This window comes from Eubalaena glacialis, chromosome 14, assembly GCF_028564815.1.
Source record: "Eubalaena glacialis isolate mEubGla1 chromosome 14, mEubGla1.1.hap2.+ XY, whole genome shotgun sequence".
Classification (NCBI taxonomy): domain Eukaryota; kingdom Metazoa; phylum Chordata; class Mammalia; order Artiodactyla; family Balaenidae; genus Eubalaena; species Eubalaena glacialis.
Window position 1 is genome coordinate 37,638,077 of NC_083729.1, and position 19,537 is coordinate 37,657,613.

Consider the following 19,537-nt stretch of genomic DNA (forward strand, 5'->3'; position numbering starts at 1 on the left):
AGGATTAAGGAGAAACGTGCCTGGAATTTCGCGCCCGTTTCCAAACTAATTTTGATTTCCGATTTCCTTTTGTCCCCAGTCCGGCAGCACCATTGGGTTTACGTAGGCCGGGCTGGGCAGAAAGGCGGCCAGGCCGGGAGGTGCCCTGGGCGCAAGTGGGGCCTTGTGTGCCCAGGGCGTGCGCTTGCGTGGAGAAGGTTCCCACGTGCGTACTTACTTAGAATCAGGGCGTCCAGACCACCTTGAGAGCTTCCAAGTTCTGTGGCCTGGCACGCAGTGTCTAAATCTCTGCGTGTGTTCACTGCCCGGGGAAACGTTCCTCATGGAGCCACATTTCAAGCAATAGTGACCCAGGTAGTAGGAATTTGGGGAAGGGGCTGCCTGGGTTCTACTCAGCCTGGGCCTCTGTTCTGGTGCACAGAATGATGTCTGGGGTGAGGGGCTCGTCCCCTACCCTCATTTTCAAATGGCCTGTCACATACTTGACCCAGACCTTGGGCCTGGAAACCCAAGGCGTGGCTGCCTCAGACAGTGTGGAGTGTCTGGAAGGACCCTACCCAACAGACCAACCAGAATTGATGGGTGGAAAGAAAGGCATGGTGCTGCTAGAGGGTGACCCCTGGAAGGGCCTTGACTGGTGACACTAAGGAGCAGATGCCTTTTTGTCTGGGGACAGGGGACAAACCAGTGTTATTAAAATGCTTCCTTCTCTCAACATACCCAGCAGAGAAAGCGTTTGGGGCAACCAGTGCCCATTCCTCCTTCTCCACTTCAGCCTTGGGGGGCCTAGCCCCGTTGGGTGTCACCAGCCTGCTATCTGTCTTCTATCTCTTGTCTGCCACTCTCATGTCCTACATTTCTACTAGGTCTGTACAAATACCAATACTCCACTCTGCACTTTCTGACCTTACCTACGGATTCCCTGCAGGAGAGGCATGAGTGCTGGTTGTGAATGGTGTGGATGTGTGCAATTCTGAAAGCTGGCTTCCACCGTGCAATCAAGGTCTACATATAAAGGGGTGTGTATGTGTTGTGATGTTTGATATAAAAGTGTGTACGTTGAATCAGTGTGTGCCCAGTGTGTGTTTTCATGTCTATCGCCTATAGGGTGGGTATCTGTGGGAGGCCTGGGCAGTTTATATGTCCCTAGTTCTGCAAGGAGTGGCTTAAGTACACCTACAGGATGCTGTGTGTGCAGGAGTTTCCGCGCAGTGGACATGTGTCTTGTGAGTCTTGAATCTGGTGTGGACATATGTGGGTTCCCTTGTTCTAGTCAGTCCACAGATATGACCGCCAGGCGGCTGCCCACCCCTAACCCTCCTTCCTCTCCTTTTAAGGAATGGGGAGTCACAATGGGTCTTCTTTGACCCAGAGGGCAGAGGGGAGTTGGGCTCTTTGGCTTCCCCAGTCCACCCGTTACCCTGACACACTGCGGATGTTACATTGGATTTGGCCCCTGCCCCTTTAAACATCAGAGTGACGGGAAAGAGGCCCCTTTCTGGCCAGATCTCTCCTTTAATCGGCTGCCTGCCCATTCTCTTTCTGGGTCCCTCAAAGCCACGGCCAAGGCAGTCAATGTCCCAGGGGCCGCCAGGGTAGAGCTCGAGGGCAAGGCCTGGCTGAAGCCCTGCTGGGGAAAAGCCATCGCAGCCGCTAAACGTAGCCCCCAAGGCCTGGGAGTGTTGTGGATTCTGCCTTGGCAAGGGGCGCGGGTGTGCCCATGAGTGCTCTCTCGTGGGCCTCAGCAGGCTGGGTAAGCAGGCCTCAACATTCATCCGCCCCCTCTGTCCGGGCCAGCCCGTGGGCCAGCTTCTCTCCAGGTGTGCCAGAGCCGTGGCACACGCCGCCCCGGGCGCATCCCTGCTTGTGCGCCGCGCTCTTCCTTCTGGTGCCCCAGCCAGCGCACTCTGGCTCCGAACCTTCCCTGTATGCAGAGGCCTCTGGGTACCTGTATCTGGGTCGCCTACTCTAGGGTGTAAGGGGCTTGAAGAATAACAGCCAATCTGGGAATATTTTCTTCGTTCCTGCCTCCCTCAAAGAAAAACAATAGCGATCTGGGATTTGCACCAGAAACCTGAACGGCAGAATGGGATGCGAAACCCGGGAAAATCTGTATCAAAGGCATTGACCCCTAGAAGCCACCTGCCCGAGGGAATATAGGTCATTCTACCCCTTTTCCGGCCTGCTCACCTCTCCCTCCTCGGCCCCGCCCCCAGCTCTGCCCACCAGGCCCCTCTTCTGGCCCTCCTCGAGTCCTGCAGAATCGACTGCCCAGCGCCAGTGTAGTTGATTATCCCTGGCGAGACATACAGCTGATTAAAATGAAATGACCTGGAAGCTGCTACGGCGCGGGGTGGGGATGCTGATCAACAGTGGGATTGGAGGCACAGCAGCCTGGCCAGTCTGGGATCGGTGTTGGAGGCCGTGGACCAGCCAGGGATGGCTGGACTTTGGATGCACGGAGGGCTCCAGTGATGGCTGGGAGGGCCAGGCCCAGGCCTAGACGAACCAAATGGGAGTGGAACTCGAACCCTAGTGTGGGCTGTGGTAGTAGAGTGGCTCCCTCAGCTTCTTCTGAAAGGAGAATGGGCCAGCCTGGAATGTTCTGGACCCAGCTCATCGCTCAGGTCACTGGAGCTCACAGCCTAGTCCCAGACCCGTGGCGCATTGGGCGTGCTTGGCCTCTCCAAGCAGGGCATGTCTCTGTATCTTCTCCCTCTCCCTGTCTTTCTCTGCCTCCTTCCCTGCCTGGGTCTTTGTGTGGCTGTCACCTGAGGCACCGGCTGCCACCTTGGGGACTTTCCTGGGCCCTTCCCTACGCCCTCCACCCCTAAGAGTTGGGGCTGAGATGTCCAGCCCACCGGGGATGCTCACCCCCAAGTTCTTGGGCTCAGGCCCCTCAACTTCCCACGGTCCAGGCCCCTTCCAGCCCCAGCTGAGTTGAGCCTCCTGCCCCAGTGCGCTGGCTGGCCGGGGCGGGTGTCTGGCCCGAGGGAGGGCAGGAGAGAGCCAGGGAGGAGGGGAGCAGTGCTAGCTGGGGTCCGATTTCTCCGGTCAGCTGAGCACAACTTTCCATTCGAGTGTATTCATGCAACGGCTGATTGAGCTCGGCTGTGTCAGGCGGGGCTCCGCAGGAGCAAGCAGGCACAGCCAGGCTGACAGAGGCTACGCCACACACACACACATACACACACACGCACACACGCATACACACTCAATTATCTACACAAATATTACCCCCATGTTATGCACACATCTCAGCCCCAAGCCATGTCATCACAAACCCAGTAGAGCCCTTTCCCTTATACATCCGCCTGCCCCCAGAGCAGTTTCCCAACATCCGTAGACCTCCTTCCCAACACAACATAGGGCCTGCCTTTCTGATTTCCTCCTTACAGATTACACATCGGTCCTCATCAGACACAAACACAAGAACCTTCATTCTCCTTCTCCCCCGCAGGCACACTCTCCAGGGTGCGCACACTCCAAACTGCACAGATGCACACACAAACATGGCCAGTCTCACAGTCACATCCTCCTATTGAGCTATCCAGAGCTGTTCACACCGCAAAAGAAACACATCGGCATAAAACAGCCTTAGCACCAAGAGTGTTTAGAGCATAGCCTGTGGGCTGGAGCTCACCAAAAGTTCACATACGAGAAAAGGAGCAGATGAGCAATAAATACAGTCAGAGAACACAGCCACTACACATCCACCAAAACAAACACATGGAGGATACAGAGAGGAAACCCTTAGACACACAACATACTATGCACCAACCCAAAGACATAACAGAAATGCCACCCAGAGACGCTTCAACCCCCAAACCACACAGCCTGACTCCAGGCACTCAAATGCCACCAATTTGCCCAACCTCACGCACTCCCAGCACACACACACACACCCCCCCCAGGCTAGGACCCCAAAGAAGATAGGCAGAGAGCTACGTAAACACCGTCAGAGAAACATGCGTGATCTTGGGAGTGGTCAGGTGGACAGGGGTCTCCATTCTATAATCCAGAACAGGAAAGGAAGGGAGAATAAAGAAGTGGGAGAGACATTATAGAGAGGGGAGACAAGCAAAAGGAGGAGAAAGAGAGAGAAAGGAGGGGGGAGTTGAGACAAAAAGTGGGGAGGGGCAGGAAGAGAAGGACCAGGGGGAAACGGGGAGCAGCTACTTCTCGGGCTCAGGCAGGGGGAGGGCCAAGCCCGGTGGCAGAGAGGGGGCCTGTAAGCCCAGGAATAATTCCATCTCCAACAAAGCGCCTAGGGGAGCCCACGGACTTGTGGCCAGTTGGGCCTGGGAGGTGAACTGAGTGCTGCCAGGGTGCAAGGTGGCCTGGGGCCCCAGACTGACCACTCCCCTGTTGTCTGGGGAGTTCCGGCAGGCAGCTTCCTCTGCTCAGGAGAGGCCCAGCCAGTCAGCAGCCTCCTGACTCCTCTGCGTCCTCAGCAGCGTGCCCCCTCACGCTGCACACTCTCAGAGCCCCCCACATGACTTCACTCCCACCACCCACGCAGCCGCTCCCTGCACACACACAGGCACACGCACTGCCGCCCACCCCCTTGCACAGCACAGAAGCAGCCTCCACTCCCAGCAATCTCTCTCCACCTTTTACAGAGAAGCCCATGACTCTCACGGATTTATACACTTTTTTTTTTTTTCCGGAAAAGGGAAGGGACTTAACCTGCCGGAGTCTAGCCCTTCAGACACTGAGGACTTTATAGAATGTGGCGGCAAGAAAGGAAGGCGCACGGCAAGTCACGTACACTTGTTATGTATGGCCTCAGGCTCTCACTGCCGGGCTCGGGAGGGAGCCTCTCCGCGGGGCCCGAGTCGCTCTACAGACTCCAAAAGCTCAGGTGTTCTCTTCCCCTTGGAAAAGGTGGGCTCGGGGGCCGAGGATGAGTTCTTGGACCCCTGGAGGTGAAGGAAGCGGAGTGTGTGCGGCCCAGGAACCTAAACGGAAGGGCTGAGGGCCCGAGGCAAGGCCCAGCGGTGAGCGGAGCCCGGCGGTGTCGGGGGCAGGCAGTCCCCTGGGGTCTGGGAGGATGCCGCCTCGGCTCGGCGGGCGTGCGCTCCGCTCCCCTGGGGCCCGCTCCGCCTCCAGGCCTCCGCGGCGCTCTCTGGCGCTGGGCCTTTGTCCCAGCTCCTCTGGCTCGGACTCCGGCTTTCTTCTTTCAGGACGCTGGGAGGCGCTGTGACCCAAGCCCCGGCCTCTCGGGGCCAGACGCCCCGCTCCTCCTGTCCCGCCGCTTCTCCCCGCCCCGCCCCCGCCTCCCTGGGATCCCCGCGGTGCTGGGCAGCCCCGGGCGCTGGCCCGGGTGTGCCTGGACGCGGCCTGGAGCCCTTCCAGGCCGGCAGTAGCTTTAGTTGGTGGGATTTTGAGATGACTATTTACCGTCATAACTAATTTGCGACCTTTGTTAAACAGAAATTCTTAGCAGGGCCCCTTGATGACCGAACGCGCTGCTAATTACGGGCGCGCGCGCCCCTGGCTGCGCAGCCCCGGACCCGCGCCGCCGCCTCCTGCCTGCCCTCGCCTGGTCCCGGACGCCCTGGCGCGGCAGGGCCAGGCTGGACTAGGGGGAAAGGACGGACCGAGGTACACCTGCGGGCGTTCGGAAGCCAGGCCCCGGCCACCACGGCCTTTCTCTGAGGTGGAAGCGGCTCTGATTACACGGGAAGGAGAAACGGAAGCTCGGAGAGGGCCGCGACTTGGCCACTGTCACACAGCCAGCCTGTACCTTCAGCCCGCCACCCTGTGCATCCGGTGCCCGCCTCTGGTCTTCCTCGCCCGTGCGCTCGGGTAGTTGAGGAAATACTTTCCTAAGAGCCTTATTTGGGCGGGAAAGATTAGGAAAAATGGGAGAGAAAGGAGTGGGGGAGGGCGGGGAGCAGCTGCCCCAGGCTCTGCAGGTCTGAGGGCACCTCTCACGCTCCTGAACTTGGACCTTGCAAGGAGGTAGCCCCAACCAAAAAGCTCCTCCTACAGGGCCCGGTTGGGAGAGAAGCGCCGGGCAAAAGGCTACGTGATGGCTTCCTCTGAAGCCCAGTGAATGAGCGGGATTTCAGCGGGCTCCTTTCCCAGATTGGACTGGGCTCTGCTAGAACCACCAGCGCTGCCCAGTGGCGTAGGACTCCATGGTGTGTGTTTGGGTGTGAAGTGTGTGTGTACATGTGAACCTTGATGAGTGTGCAGTGAGACTGTCCACATTCCCATGAGATGCAAGAGAAATACTTACCTCATGCCCTTGTGACACTTCTACCTGTAGATGTGCCAGAGGGGGAGGGACATTGTTGAGAACAATGTATGCTTGTGGGTACCACTGCATCCAACTTAGTCCAAAAATAAGACCTGAGTGGAGAGGGAGGGCCAAGCACAGTTAAGCCTTGCCCTCAAGTTACAATCCAGTGGGCAGTTCGAGGTACCACTGAAAAACCAACAAACAGACCCCAGGAGTTGCATACGGAGTATTTTGGGGAGGCAACTTGGAGATTAATTACAACTTTGGGGGCAGGAACAGGAAAGGAGCAGAAGAGATGGCTTTGGCCAGAAAGAGGAATTGGATTCCATGGAGGAGATTCCAGGCAGGAACTGCAGGAGCAAAAGCATGGAGGAGGTTGCATTCTAGCACAGAGCAGTGTCATGTGGCTGGTGCTCAGGTGCACAAGGAAGTCTGAGAGAAGGGGGAGTCTGGGTCCAGCTACAAGATCAAGTAAGTTGTGTGGGCTTGATCTCATGGGCACTGGGGAGCCAAATAAGGCTTTATGGAGAGCTTTAATGATCATACCCAGAGCTCTGCTTCAAGACTTTGAGGGAGTGAGGCTGTAGGCTGGAAGGCAGGTTAGGAGGCTATTCCCATAGACAGGCAGGAAGTGAAGGGGACCCGAGATAAGGCTGCAGGGCTGGTTGAAGACATTCCCAAGGAGTAATGAGGGCCAGTGGGAGACCTGTGGGCTCCCTGATGATGGGATTTCAGTGTTGGTCCTCTTTTCATGGATCTGTGACGTGGTCCCAGATTTCACCTTCTAACCCCAGTTCCTCCAGAAGCATCATGACCTTCAGCCTCTCAAAAGTCTCACACGTGCTCCTTAGAGGGGTCTATCGGTGGATCCCGAGCCAATCAGACCCGTGCACCTTTTCCGGAAACCCTTACCCTACCGAGGATGTTAGTGGCCAGGTCTCCTCCCATGCCCACCACCGTCCACTTTAGTCCCACCTCGCAGCAACAGTCACTCCGAGGGGGTGCTAGGGTGAGGGAGGACGGCGAAAGCTTGAGCCTTAGGGCCGAGGCCTGGCGATCCCACGGGGAGTAGTTGGTGTGACCCGAGGAGACCAGCACACTAGGTGAATGGGAGTGTGGCCTGCAAGCAGGATCCCAGAGAGTCAGGGATGCAGAAGGGGACCCAGGACTCATGCGCCTGGAGATTCTTCGTCTTAGCGCGACAGGCTCTGCGCAACTTCTATGCGCCCAGCCTTCTGCAAACCGTTTCGCGCGTTGTCCGGGTCTCGGGCTCAGGGGATCCAGACGGCCCAGCGCGGGAGTTTGCCGTTTGAGCCATTGGGACACTAAAGAAAGCTTTCCAGGCTGCAGCAAGCGCTTCGACGCGGAGAAGGCGTCGGCCTCAAGGCAGCTTGGCGATCTCGTCACAGATCGTTATTGGAGGAACGGGGTTTTAGCGAGCCAGAGAAAAGTTCAAGTCAAACTCAAGTCTCTTGGCACCGAGTGCTGCGATCCTCGCGGCCGCTCCGTCTGCCCCTCTCGAGCCCGGCGCGTACGCGTGACCCGGGCGAGCCTGCGCGAGTGGGCGTCTGGTGCGTGGCCTTTGTGTGACTGCTCGCCGGCACGTGTTTACTGCGTGTGCGTGGGTGTGACAGGTCTCAGAGAGTAGGACGGGGAAGCCTCAGCTTCCAGACTCTCTCTCAGGTCCTAACCTGGGCTGTGAGTGGGAACGCGAAAAGGTGAAGGCGGACCACGGCTCTGTTCCGCAGAAGAGCTCAGGACGTGAGCCCGCCTTCGGAGAGATCCGGGAGGAAGAAGGGATCCGTTCCCCTGGGGGTGGGGTGGGGTCGGGGTGAGTGCAGAGGAGAGGCGCGGGGCAGGGCATCTAAATTCCATGAGTCCCTCGAGAAGCTTCCAGACACCAGTTTAGGAGTTTTCTGAGCTGGACGCCCGAGGAAGACTCGTTCCTCCGCCTCCGGGACCCTGAGATCCTGGCCGTGGCGATCAGCTTCGACCCCGCGGTAAAGAGGCGGGATGCCCTTCTGCTCTGGATGTGCGCGCCCAGGCCAAAAGCAGAACCAGGTCCGAGGTGGCAAGGCAACGTGCGCTCTGGGCCATTGGCGGGTTTTTGGTGCCACCTCGCGGCGGCGGCGCGCAGCGTCTCAGCCACCGGCGCCGCGGGCTTTGGCTATGCAGTCGGGCTGCGGGGGGGTGGTGGGTGGTGGCTGGCCCTGAGGCCTTTGCTTTTCCTCCTGGTTTTTCCGAGCACCGCTTCCCCCAGAATCGCCTTTTTCTGCTCTTAAAGGGATCTGCGATGGGCCGTGCCCTGTCTTATACCAAAGTCCACAGTTCTGCGTCTACAGGACCCTTCACCTTGGCCTGTGGGATTTGGGTTCACCTTCCCAGCTCCTTCCTCTCTCTTTACTATGTGGTCCCCCGGAGCTGCCCGCCTGGACTTGTAATGCGTGTCTCATGCAAAGTCTTCCTTTCTCCTGCACTATTCACTTCCTCTCCCGCAGATGCCTCCGGGTCTCGTCCAGATGGCGCCCGGGCCCTGCTTCCACCATGATAGCCCATCTGGCGGGAAGCCACACTCACCTAGCACCCACTCATCCCCTCCACAACTGCTTGCTGAGTGCCTGCTGTGTGCCGGCGCTGCGTTACACCTCTGGGACAGCGCGTGGCAACGTGGACGCTGGCCGTGCAATCATAGTTTACCGGAAGCAGAGAAATGCCCCACACAAATTGATTTCAACGCCCACGTGGAAGCATGAATAAAGAGAGATCCCAGAGGAGGGCATCTGAAGCCGTTCTTAACCCTTAAGTACAAGTTTTCCAGGCTGGTGAGGAGGAAAGGACCATCGGGGACTGGGAGGAGCTTGTCCGAAGACACTCATGGGTGCTGAGAGGGACAGATGCTTTCTTGGGGGCGCTCCTTGGTCTGGTGGTGCCTCCTCTGAACAGTGCAGCCAGCTTTGGCTAATGTATTTCATAGGATAATAAAATGTCAGAGGTCAAAGGAGCCTGTGGAATCACTTCCTTACCAGTTTAAAGCGATCAGGAAACAGACTCACGATGGCTCAAGCTCTGGCCTTAAGTACACAGTAGGGTGGCCCATAACTCTACAGAGTCCCAGAGAGTGTGGGAGGAGGCTGGGCTCCATCGCCAGGATCTCAGCGGGGGAGGCCGGTGGTGGGAGGGGGCAGGCTCTATCGCCGCAGGCTCTTTTTCTTTCACAAGGATAGTTTTGCTTGCCTGCTTCCCTCTTAAGCAGCATAAATACTGATCTCCAATCTCTTCTCGACAAATCTCAAACTCAGAAAGCTCTGTTTTTGCTTGTTTGTTTGGTATGTTTGCTGCCAAAACTATTTGGCAGCAAAATCTGCCCTAAACTGAAGTGAAGCTATTTATAGTCTTTATTTATCCCACTTGGCACCTATATCAGATGTTTCACTGTGGAAATTTTGTGTTTGATTACAGGTACTGCTCTGTACCCCCAGGGTGGTACTGTAGAATACGCAAAACAGGCACAATTATATGTATCTTCCTGAAATCCCCCAAATTCTGAATTCCCAAACACATCTACCCCAAAGGTTTTGGGCAGGGGATTGTGGTCTGTTGGATTGAGCCTGTTTTGCCTAAGGATAAGAGGTTCATGGTGAGACAGGAAGTTGGAGTTAGAATTTAAATAATGTACGTGGATGAACCACAAAGGCTAAAGCACACAGGGAGGTAGGTCAGGTTGGCTGTGGGACAGGGTCACAGAGCCAACCCAGCAAAGCTGGCGGCATCCTGGAGGGCCCGAGGGGCTAGGGTCTTGATTTCTACCCAAGCTGGAGAAAGCAGATAAATCCTGGTTCCTGGCATCGGGGGCGAAAGAAGGAGCCTCAGGGCCCTCTAGGAACACTGATCTTTCTGGATGCCTTCCTGCCATCCAGTTGGAGGACTGGCCCAGGCCCAGGCCCTTGTCTCCAAACATCTTTTTCCTCCTTGACACATCCAAGCCCAGTGTAGGTTTCTACTGGTCACGTCATGGTTAGTTGAGCTGACTGGCTCCCAGGTCAAATTTGGTCCACAGCAGACTGACTGGCATCTTATGAAGTTCCAGGTTATCACCGAGGAGGGGGGAGGTCCAGGATTCCTGTGGTCATCTGGGCCTTTCTGCAGCAGCAGGACTGGTCAGCATGGGGGCAGGAGCTGCCCTATGTTCAGACCTGGTGAGCTGCGTGGCACTGTGTGTGGTCTTATAGGTGAACCTCCAAACAGTCTTTGGACCTCATGAGCACGGGCTCCATCCTGCCTGCCCTTCTGTGATAGAAGCCAGAGGACCTGGAGGAAGATGTACATGGAGGATCAGCCTCCTCTGCCCCTGGCTGGGAACCACCTGGGAAGCTCAGTGCTGGTGAGAGAGAGAGCAGGCTGGGCAGGGAGATGGGTTAGGATGAAGGCCTGGAATGGAAACGAGGCTGGGTCTTTCTTCTTCTTAGTCCGAGGACTAGGTCTGAGAGTGACACTTACTGCCTCAGTCGAGGCCCTGTGGGGTTGTCCTCGGTGAGCTTTTTTTCTTTTTTTTGATTGGAGTATAGTTGATTTACAATGTTGTGTTAGTTTTGGAGGTACAGCAAAGTGATTCATTTATACATATACATATATATCCATTCTTTTTCAGATTCTTTCCCATTATAGGTTATTACAAGGGATTGAGTAGAGTTCCCTGTGCTGTACAGTAGGCCCTTGTTGGTTATCTATTTTATATGCAGTAGTGTGTATCTGTTCATCCCAGACTCCTAATTTATCCCGCCCCCCTTCCCCCTCCTTGGTGAGCTTTGGCCAGTGCACACAACCTCCCGAGCAGCAACAGCAAAAATGTAAAATTGCCTTTTTCATTCGAGTGAGTTCTAGAACTCTTCCTCCCAAACGGGGGTGGGGTTAGAAGGATGGAAGTGGAGGAGGAAATAATCAAGGCCTGAAAAGGTTTTATTTTTTTAAATTGTGGTAAAATACACAAAAAGATTCCCCTCTTTAATCATTTTTAAGTGTACAGTTCATTGGCATTTAGTACCTTCACAGTGTCGTGCAGCCATCACCACCATCTAGTTCCAGAAGATTTTCATCATCCCCAAAGGAAACCCCATATCCATTACGCAGTCACTCCCCATGGTCCCCACCCCCCTCTCTCCCCAGCCCCTGGCAACCACCAATCTACTCTCTGTCTCTCTGGATGCACCTATTCTGGACTTTTCATATAAACGAAATCATACTATATGTGGCCTTTTGTGTCTGGCTCCTTTCACTTATAATCTTTTCAAGGTTCATGCATTTCTAGCATGTATCCTACTTCATTCCTTTTTATGGCTGAAAGATACCTCATTATATGGATACGCCACATTTTGTTTATCTATTGATATTTATCAGTTGATGAAAGGGGAGTATAGCCCCTTGCCAGGGGAGGACTGAGTTAAAGGGGGAGGACCTGCCAGTGATTGTGTTTTAGCTACGGAAGAAAAAGTCATCCAGGCTGAGTGTACTTGGCTGTTGTAGTTTTCAGGGGCCTCCTCCCCAACACACACCTTGCACACCCTGTTATTTCCCAATATATTCATTTAGAACAATTCTATCCTGACCCTGAATGAAAAGAGGAAATGGTGCTCAAAGCTGCCCAGGAGAGGAGATGAAGGCATCTGAGGGCATTTGGGGCCAGCGGTGGTGGTGACAGTGAAGTCCCACCTGGAGCTCAGGAAGGCTCGTGGGGCAGCCTGGGATGAGAGAGCAGGCAGCCGGGTGTCCTTCTCCATCCCGGTGGGTTTCCCCGCCCCTGTTCCCAGTGCCTGCTCCCTCTTCTTCCTACTGCAAAGTCAAGGGGAAGATGCAGCCTTCCTTCACCTTCACTGGAAAAAAGGGGCTTCTTTCAAGAAGCTTCAAAGTTGAAAAAACAAAAAGGTTCCTTTCAAGGAAGTCTGCAGTTCTGCAGAGATTAGATCTCTGACTCAACTGCTAGGCTGACCCCTTGCTCAGGGCCAGCTCTCATTTTTAATGGCCATTCTCTCCCCGAGTTGGGCTCTCCCCTTGATGCCAACCTTTACCCTTTCCCAGGCCCAGGGAAATGCTGGATTTCACCCTCCAGGTCAGGTTGGGGACAGCCAGGGGCCCACTACTCTCAACACTGGATGCCTCGGGGAAAAGTCCATCTCTACCATAAAGCTACGGATAAGTGCCTCAAGCTTTCAACTTTTACATGAGAGACACCACTCCAAAGGAAGGAAGAAAAGGAACATTGATTAACTGCTTCCTGGGCATCAGGCAGTGTCCTAGGTTCTTTCACCATCATATTTCTTTTAGTCCTCCCAGCATGCTGGGTGATTAGTATTTTTATCCTCATTGTACAGTTGAAGAAATTGAAGGCTGAGAGAATTGTAGGATGCTTGCTAGTTTTCTTCATCACTCCGAAGTCACCTTGCAGTCATGGGAGAACTGCTTAGAGACAGGGTGGGGATGGTCACCTGAGCTGGAAAGAGTGAATCAGGGAGACCTGAGTCATCCTGGCCTGTCCAGGAGCAGAGGCAACAGGAACTCTGCAGGTGACCCACAGGGGGGCTGTGGTTTTCAAAGAGCAGGAGGAGGGACTCACCCAGGCTGTGGGGAGAAGTTTACGGTGCAGTAAATACCAGACAAACACGATGTCTTCACTGAGATACCCCGGCCACCAGAGAGCCCACGACCGCACTCTACCTGGCCTGACAGTGCTTTGGGTATGGCTCAGTCCCCAACTAGAGTGGGGCAGGGCTGTATTGAACACCCCTTTGTATTTCTCACAGCACCTAACCTAAAGCCTGGTACATATTTGTTGAATCACTGAGTGAGTGAGTGAAAAATGCCAGGTCAGGGCCATAGACAAAGAAACCAGGCATTACCAATCTGCCATGGGATATGCTTAGAGAAATCAACAGGTGACCCAGGTAGGACATGCTGAGTCAGAGAGATCCCTAAAAAGGAGTGGAAGTGAGGACAGCCTGGGCAGGTGGGATGGCCTGGACCAACAGGAGGATTCTCTACAGTCAAATGTAAGGGAAGGAACCAGGGAGCTTGCAAGGAGGAAGTGCTAACAGGACAGAGCAAGAGAAAGGGGCGGGGCACTCCTGGAAGGGCTTCTAAACAAAACTGTGTAGGTGGGGGTTGGGGGGGAAGGAGGGGTGTCTTGGAGGTGATGTCACACTCAAGTACCTGGAATTGAGACTTAGAACGTCCTTGTCTGAGGTCACCTGGTCCATTTGGACAGTGGTACTCAGAGCTCTTACCTGGTTCTAAATCCACCCATCTTATTTTGACCAGTTTTAGAATCTTCCTGTCTTTTCCTGTCTAGCTTCTTTATTGAATTTCAAAGTCATCCATTTCAACACAAATCTTCATGCCTGTTTATCTTACTGTAAAAACAGGAAAAACATATGTGCTCAAATTGACAACCCCATTTTTTCCACGTGGATGTGTGGGGTGAGCTGGCTTTGCATGGTAATTGCTGGTTAATGAGTATGCCTGGAATACCAGGTGAGGTCATGGATTTCAGGTGGGAAAACAAGAAAAAGAAGAACTTACTGTGTTTGGTGTGCATTAGGGCAAAACCACTATGTACCCACACACTTAGCAAGCCCATTCCCAGCAAACGAACCTAGAATTGGAACCCGTAGTTTTTGTAGGTCAATATCTCTCTGTGAAAGGTCTCCACACACGTGCCACAAGCCCAAGTCACCACTCTAATATGCATTTAATTTGATTTGAGGGAAAGGATAAATATATCCCTGGCTCCCTTGGGTTTGGATCCCATGTGCAAACACCCTTTTCAGAAAGATGTTGAACTACAGAAGTCCTAAATGGTAGAGTGGGAGGCCTGGCTTTGAATCTCAGTACTTCCATGTAGTAATTCTGCAAACTTGAGCATTCGGTCTGCTTTCCTCACCTATAAAACAAGTACAAGAGCACATACTTTGCCAGGGTGGACAAAACATTAATGAGATAATGTACATTTCCAGCACCTGGTATACAGTGAGGGCTCAGTACCTGCCTGTAGAGAGGACCCAGGTGGGGTGGTGGCAACTCTGAAATGGGTGATGGCGGCTGGGACTGGGGTCGACCCAGCGAGTGGGAAGCTGGGAGGGTCTGTGTCCAGCCCTGATTCCAGGCCAGCTCTGCCCTCTTCTCCTCCATTCCGTTTCAGAGCACCCAGCCAGCCCACCCCAAACCCCCTGGTGCTGCTTCTCTGCTCCTCTGTGATATGGAGGACCAAAGTGACGGACTTTGCACACTCGTAGTGGACGTGGTCCAGGTCTCCAGGATCCCCTCTCATTCCCACTTTTTAAAGTCTCTTTGGTCCTTTGGCTCCATGTTTTCTAATACCAAGGGGTAGGGGCAGGATGTGGTGCGCCCCCATGCCCACTGCACCACCTTTGCTCTTTTGCACCCCAGCACAATCGTGGCCTTCTCCCATTTCCCACTTCCTGCTGCCTTTCCTCTTCATCCGTCTCTCTCCCACTTGCTGGATGGACACTGACTCATCACTGGCTGCTTCTCCACCCTCCTCCTTCTCTAGGTGCCTCCCTCCATCGTGTCCTCTGCATGCCCCGGGCTTCAGCTACCAGTTTCCATATTACAGAGGAGAAAGTGGAGGCAGAGAGATGGGAAGAAGTCTGCCCAAGACTGAACGCCAAAGCAATGTCAGGGCCAAGGCAGGCATTCTGCTGGAGGGAAGGGTGCCTGGTAAACCGAGGCGGCCAGCGAAGGGGACCCAGCCTCTGGTTCCCTGCTGAAGCTTCCCAGCTGTGGCCGCGTCTTTCCCACACTTGAAGGGCAGCATTTCCCAAACTTACCCAAGGTGACCCCGCTCGAGGCTCTTGTCAGACAGTCAGCATCCCAAGTCCTTACTGAATTGGAATCTCCAGGTGCTCCAGGAGATTCTTATGAACAAGAGATGGGAAAACACTGCTGTAGGACCTTGCCACTCAAAGTTTGCACGTGCGCGTGTGTGTGTGTGCCCACGTGTGTTGTGGGGGGAAAAAAATCCCAGCAGCATTGGGATCACCTGAGGACTTCTTAGGACTGCAGAGTCTTAGATCCCACCCCGACGCACATTTAACAAGACCCCCGGGTGACTTCCATACACAGCGCCCTCTCTGGGTTTGCAATCCCTCAAGGAGGTGACATTGTGTAGGGGGAAAACCAGGCCTGTGACCTTAGTCATGTCATTTTACTGATCTGAGCCCTTGCCTTTCTCCTTTATAAACTGGTGGTAATAATACTTGCCAGGAGTTGTGATGATCAGATTGGATGCCAAGTTGGAAACAGTTCACAAAGTTTAGAAAGGATGACTATCGCTGTTGTCTGGCCCCTGCCCTTGTTGTTGATCCTTTCACTCTGGCCACCCCGGGACTCCCCATCCTGTCTGTCTTCTCACAGGTGCTGACCTTCCCCCCCTGCCCCAGTGCCCAGTCTGACTGCCTGAAGGCAGGGCTCCTGGGCTCCTGCAGATAAACTCCTGGAGGAGGTGGTCAGCATCAGGTGGGTCATCACCTTGGCCACACCCACACCCCCTCTGGTCCACCCCCACCTCTGGCCATGGAAGCCAGATGCCCCCATCACTCAATGGACAGACTCTGCAACAGGGGAACCAGGAGAACAATGACAGACAGAGCCACGTTGCCAGAGGGACAGACCCATGGCCTCAGCCCAGAGCCACCGTGCTGGTCTCAGCAACAGCCCACGCAGATATTGGTTTGGGTGATGGGCAGGCCTTTGGAGGATGATTGGGGCTGGAGGATGGCTGGACTGGGGTCCAGCAGCTGGAACAACACGGGAGTGAGGAAAGGTGCCTGGAGAGAAGATGTGTGTGGAGGGAAGTACCACTGTGTCACCAAGCAAGGTGTTCCTCAGTCAGCTGGATGGCTTCAGGATGGAGAAAAAATGCTGCTGCTAACCTCCCCGGAGCCCACAGCGTTTCTTTGCTCCAGACAATTCCTCCTCTATTAAGATTTTTCCAACACCTCTGCCCCAGGTGGGTCCTGGAGCCCCTCGGTCTGTGCCCTGTATTTGTGATAGCTGTGTGTCTTCGATTTTCCTGTCCCTTCCCTTTCAATTTTATACTCCCTCCGGTTTGTTCCCATAAATGTCCTCCTGTGTGTCAGATCACATGTCCCTCTTTAATTTTTGTCTCAGAAAATAGAATAGTTATATTTACACGACTTCATTGAGTTTGATTTTATAGAAGGTGGAGGAAGAGCGTAATTATGAGACCCCGTTTTCCAACTCATTGTAGATTTCCTATTCTGTCTCCCCAGCTGCAAATGTTATTCAATCGACAATAATCATTTCTGGAAGTCTTCGGTCAATGGCGTCGAGTTACACTGCTTTAAGTGGTATCCAACCACCAGCCCAGAATTCCTTCCTGGGGGGCAGCCCCCAGCTTGCTGGGACACAGCCCTGCTTTCTCCCACGTGGGTGGTGCTTTAATGGGGTCACAAAGGCAGACATTCTCTCCCTGGATGTGATTCAAGTAGGCCCCTTGGAGAACATGCTTCTGAACAACCCCACAAAGATCTATAAGGAGTTTTAAAAAATCATGAATCTGAATCCCCAAAGCTTAAAGTATGTGAGAACTTTAACATGGCAGGGACCTCCACAATTAGACCACCTGATCTCCAGGTAGGGATGCAGAGATCCAGGGAGATCCTTACCTTAGCAACCTGTACTGTTCCAAGTCTCGGGGTGACATCCCAGGTGCTCGCATCGGTTTCCTTTACACCCTAGTTCTGGGGGCCTTTGTCATGAATGGAATTTGAAGATGGGTGTCTTAGGACTGGGACGCCACTCATGAGGCTTTGTCCCCTCCTAGAGGCAAAGTTGGATTCTCCTTTCAGGGCCTGGCAAGCTCCTCCCAGGGGATTTGCTGATCCTGGCAAAATCCTCCTTCCCACCCCTTCTTCCTCTTTCTTTTCCCAAGTCCCCACCCTCTTCCTCCTCCTCTTCCCCCTCTTCTGGCCCTCCTCTCACCTGCCTTTCTTGAGAGCCCTGCCCAGGACGCCCCCTTTCTGGAGTCCCCAGTGCCAGGCCCCTGCAGGCAGGAGAAACAGCACCCCGCGCTCCCTGGCCCCCTGAGCGCGCCTGCTTCCCTGCCTGGTGCGGTGGCAGATGCAGCACCTCCTGCTTTGTTTCCCATCCTGAAGACGAGCAACTGCTGCACTAATTGCCACCAGCGGGGGGTCCGGGCCGCGCTGACACTCCTCCTGCCGCTTAGGAGGCGGCCCAGGGTGGGAGGTTTTCAGGAGCCCAATGAGCTAAGCCAGCGTTGAGCATTATTCCAGGAATTTTAAACACTCGTTAAAGGCTTTGCCGTGTCTCACTTCAGTACACATCATGCTCCAGTTACTGCTAGGAACCACAGGGGCATCCGCCTGGGCAGCACTTATCAATATTTTAGCACGAGAAAGGCAAATGATGTTGAAACATTGAACTATATTTCCATCTGTTCAAGCTGAAATGGGACAAGCACAGCTCAGGAAATGGAATACCTCCTCCCCAGCTGCCTCGGAAGCAGCGATACCCACTGGTCTGGTCTCTGCCCCTGCCTCAATTTCTCCTTCACCTCCCTTCTCCCTTGGTCCCCAGTGTTCATAGCTTGTGGGCAAAGGTTAAGGAGCTTGATACTGACTAGATGTTGGGTTTGTTGGTAAAGAATCCGAGAGTGATCCGCCTCTTGTTACAACGTGCCTCACCCATTGATTAACAGGGAAAAGCGGGGTCCAATGTGACCTGCCCACCTTGGGGTCAGGGGACATCATCTCCATCCCCTGTGCTGGCCTGGCTCAGTGCCTGAAGAATGTCCCTCTTGCAGCAAGACCCAAGGAAGGGTGGTTAGACCTGAAAAGGAATACACAGACCATAAGCAGGTGTATAACCTCTGCATAAATACTGGACACAAATAAAGCCTTTTTTATTATATTCCCATTTTCCCTGGAATAAAACAGAATTTACTGGCAGGAAAGAACCTTGAGAAATATTGATGTTGAGTTGTCTCAAAGGATTTGAAAAGTTCCTGGGGTGTGGAAAGCAGGAGTGACTGTCATGGACCCTGAGACCAGACATCTCAGATGATTTAGTGCCCCCCTCGAGATAGAGCGCATGGGGTAGATCCACCAGCTGGGCCCCCAAGAGATTCACAGCATTCAAGGAATAAGGAACCCTCACCCTTTTTGTCCCCAGCCCTAAAGCAGAAAGAGGGACTGCTTCCTTGCATCTTCCCTCAGACTATCTTTTTGCAGCTTCTTCTCTTTGAGGCTGTTCTGTTTAATTGGATTCATCTACAGAGAAGTAAGGATGGGGTGGGGAAGGGCATGTGGGTGCGTCCAGAGCCTGCAGCCCCCAGGACTCTGCTAAGGAGGGCACTGTGGGTTGGCCTCACTCCTTAGGACTTGCGGTATACACGTTTGTCTCAGGGTTTAATTCCCCCTGGCTCCCATGCTGGTGACCAGGCTGGTGGTAACTTGCCTTGTAGGAAAGGGGCTTCCATTGTGGCAGCAGCAGCAGAGAATGAAGGCCCATGTCTGTCACGGGAGATTATGGGCTGTGAGAGCCAGAGACCCACTGATTTCATCTATTCCTCTGCTTGCAGACAAGACCACTCACATCCCCAGCCAGCTGGGGGAAGAGTGACTTCCAAAGTTTTCAGAAATGGGTCCTCTTCTTTGGTCGGGACAGGGGACAGAGGAGGAGAAATAGCTAGTAGCATTTGAACCAAATATGCAAGTGCTAAATGACATCACAAACAGTCATCTCTGAGATCTGATGTTGAATGAATATTCAATTGTCAAGGCCATTACTGACAGTCCTGGAGAAGAAAGTTCTTTGCAGGCATTTGCGCCTGGGTGAGGCTGGTGGGGAGAAAACACAGTGCTCAGCCCTGCAGGAATCTGGGGAGGTTGCCCAAGCAGTGTAAAAATAAGGACCTATTTGTAAATTTAAAAAGGTAATGTGTTTACTGCTATCAAGGAGAGTGCTTTTTAACCTCACTATCTCTTAAGACTCAGGATTAATGTTAAAATGTTGGAAAGACACAGCCTCTTACCTCTCCCTCCCTTGATCATAGAAGATGGGGCTAGTAAGGGGGAGAGAAAAGAGGGCTTTTTGGAAGACTTGTGAAACAAGCCCAGAACAGGGTCTTGTCTAGGAGGGGTCCACCCCAGCATCCTCATAGACATTGCCCCACTAAGGAACTAGGCAGAACTCTAAGAAGGACTGGGAAAAGAAAGCAGAGGGAATCAGTCAGTG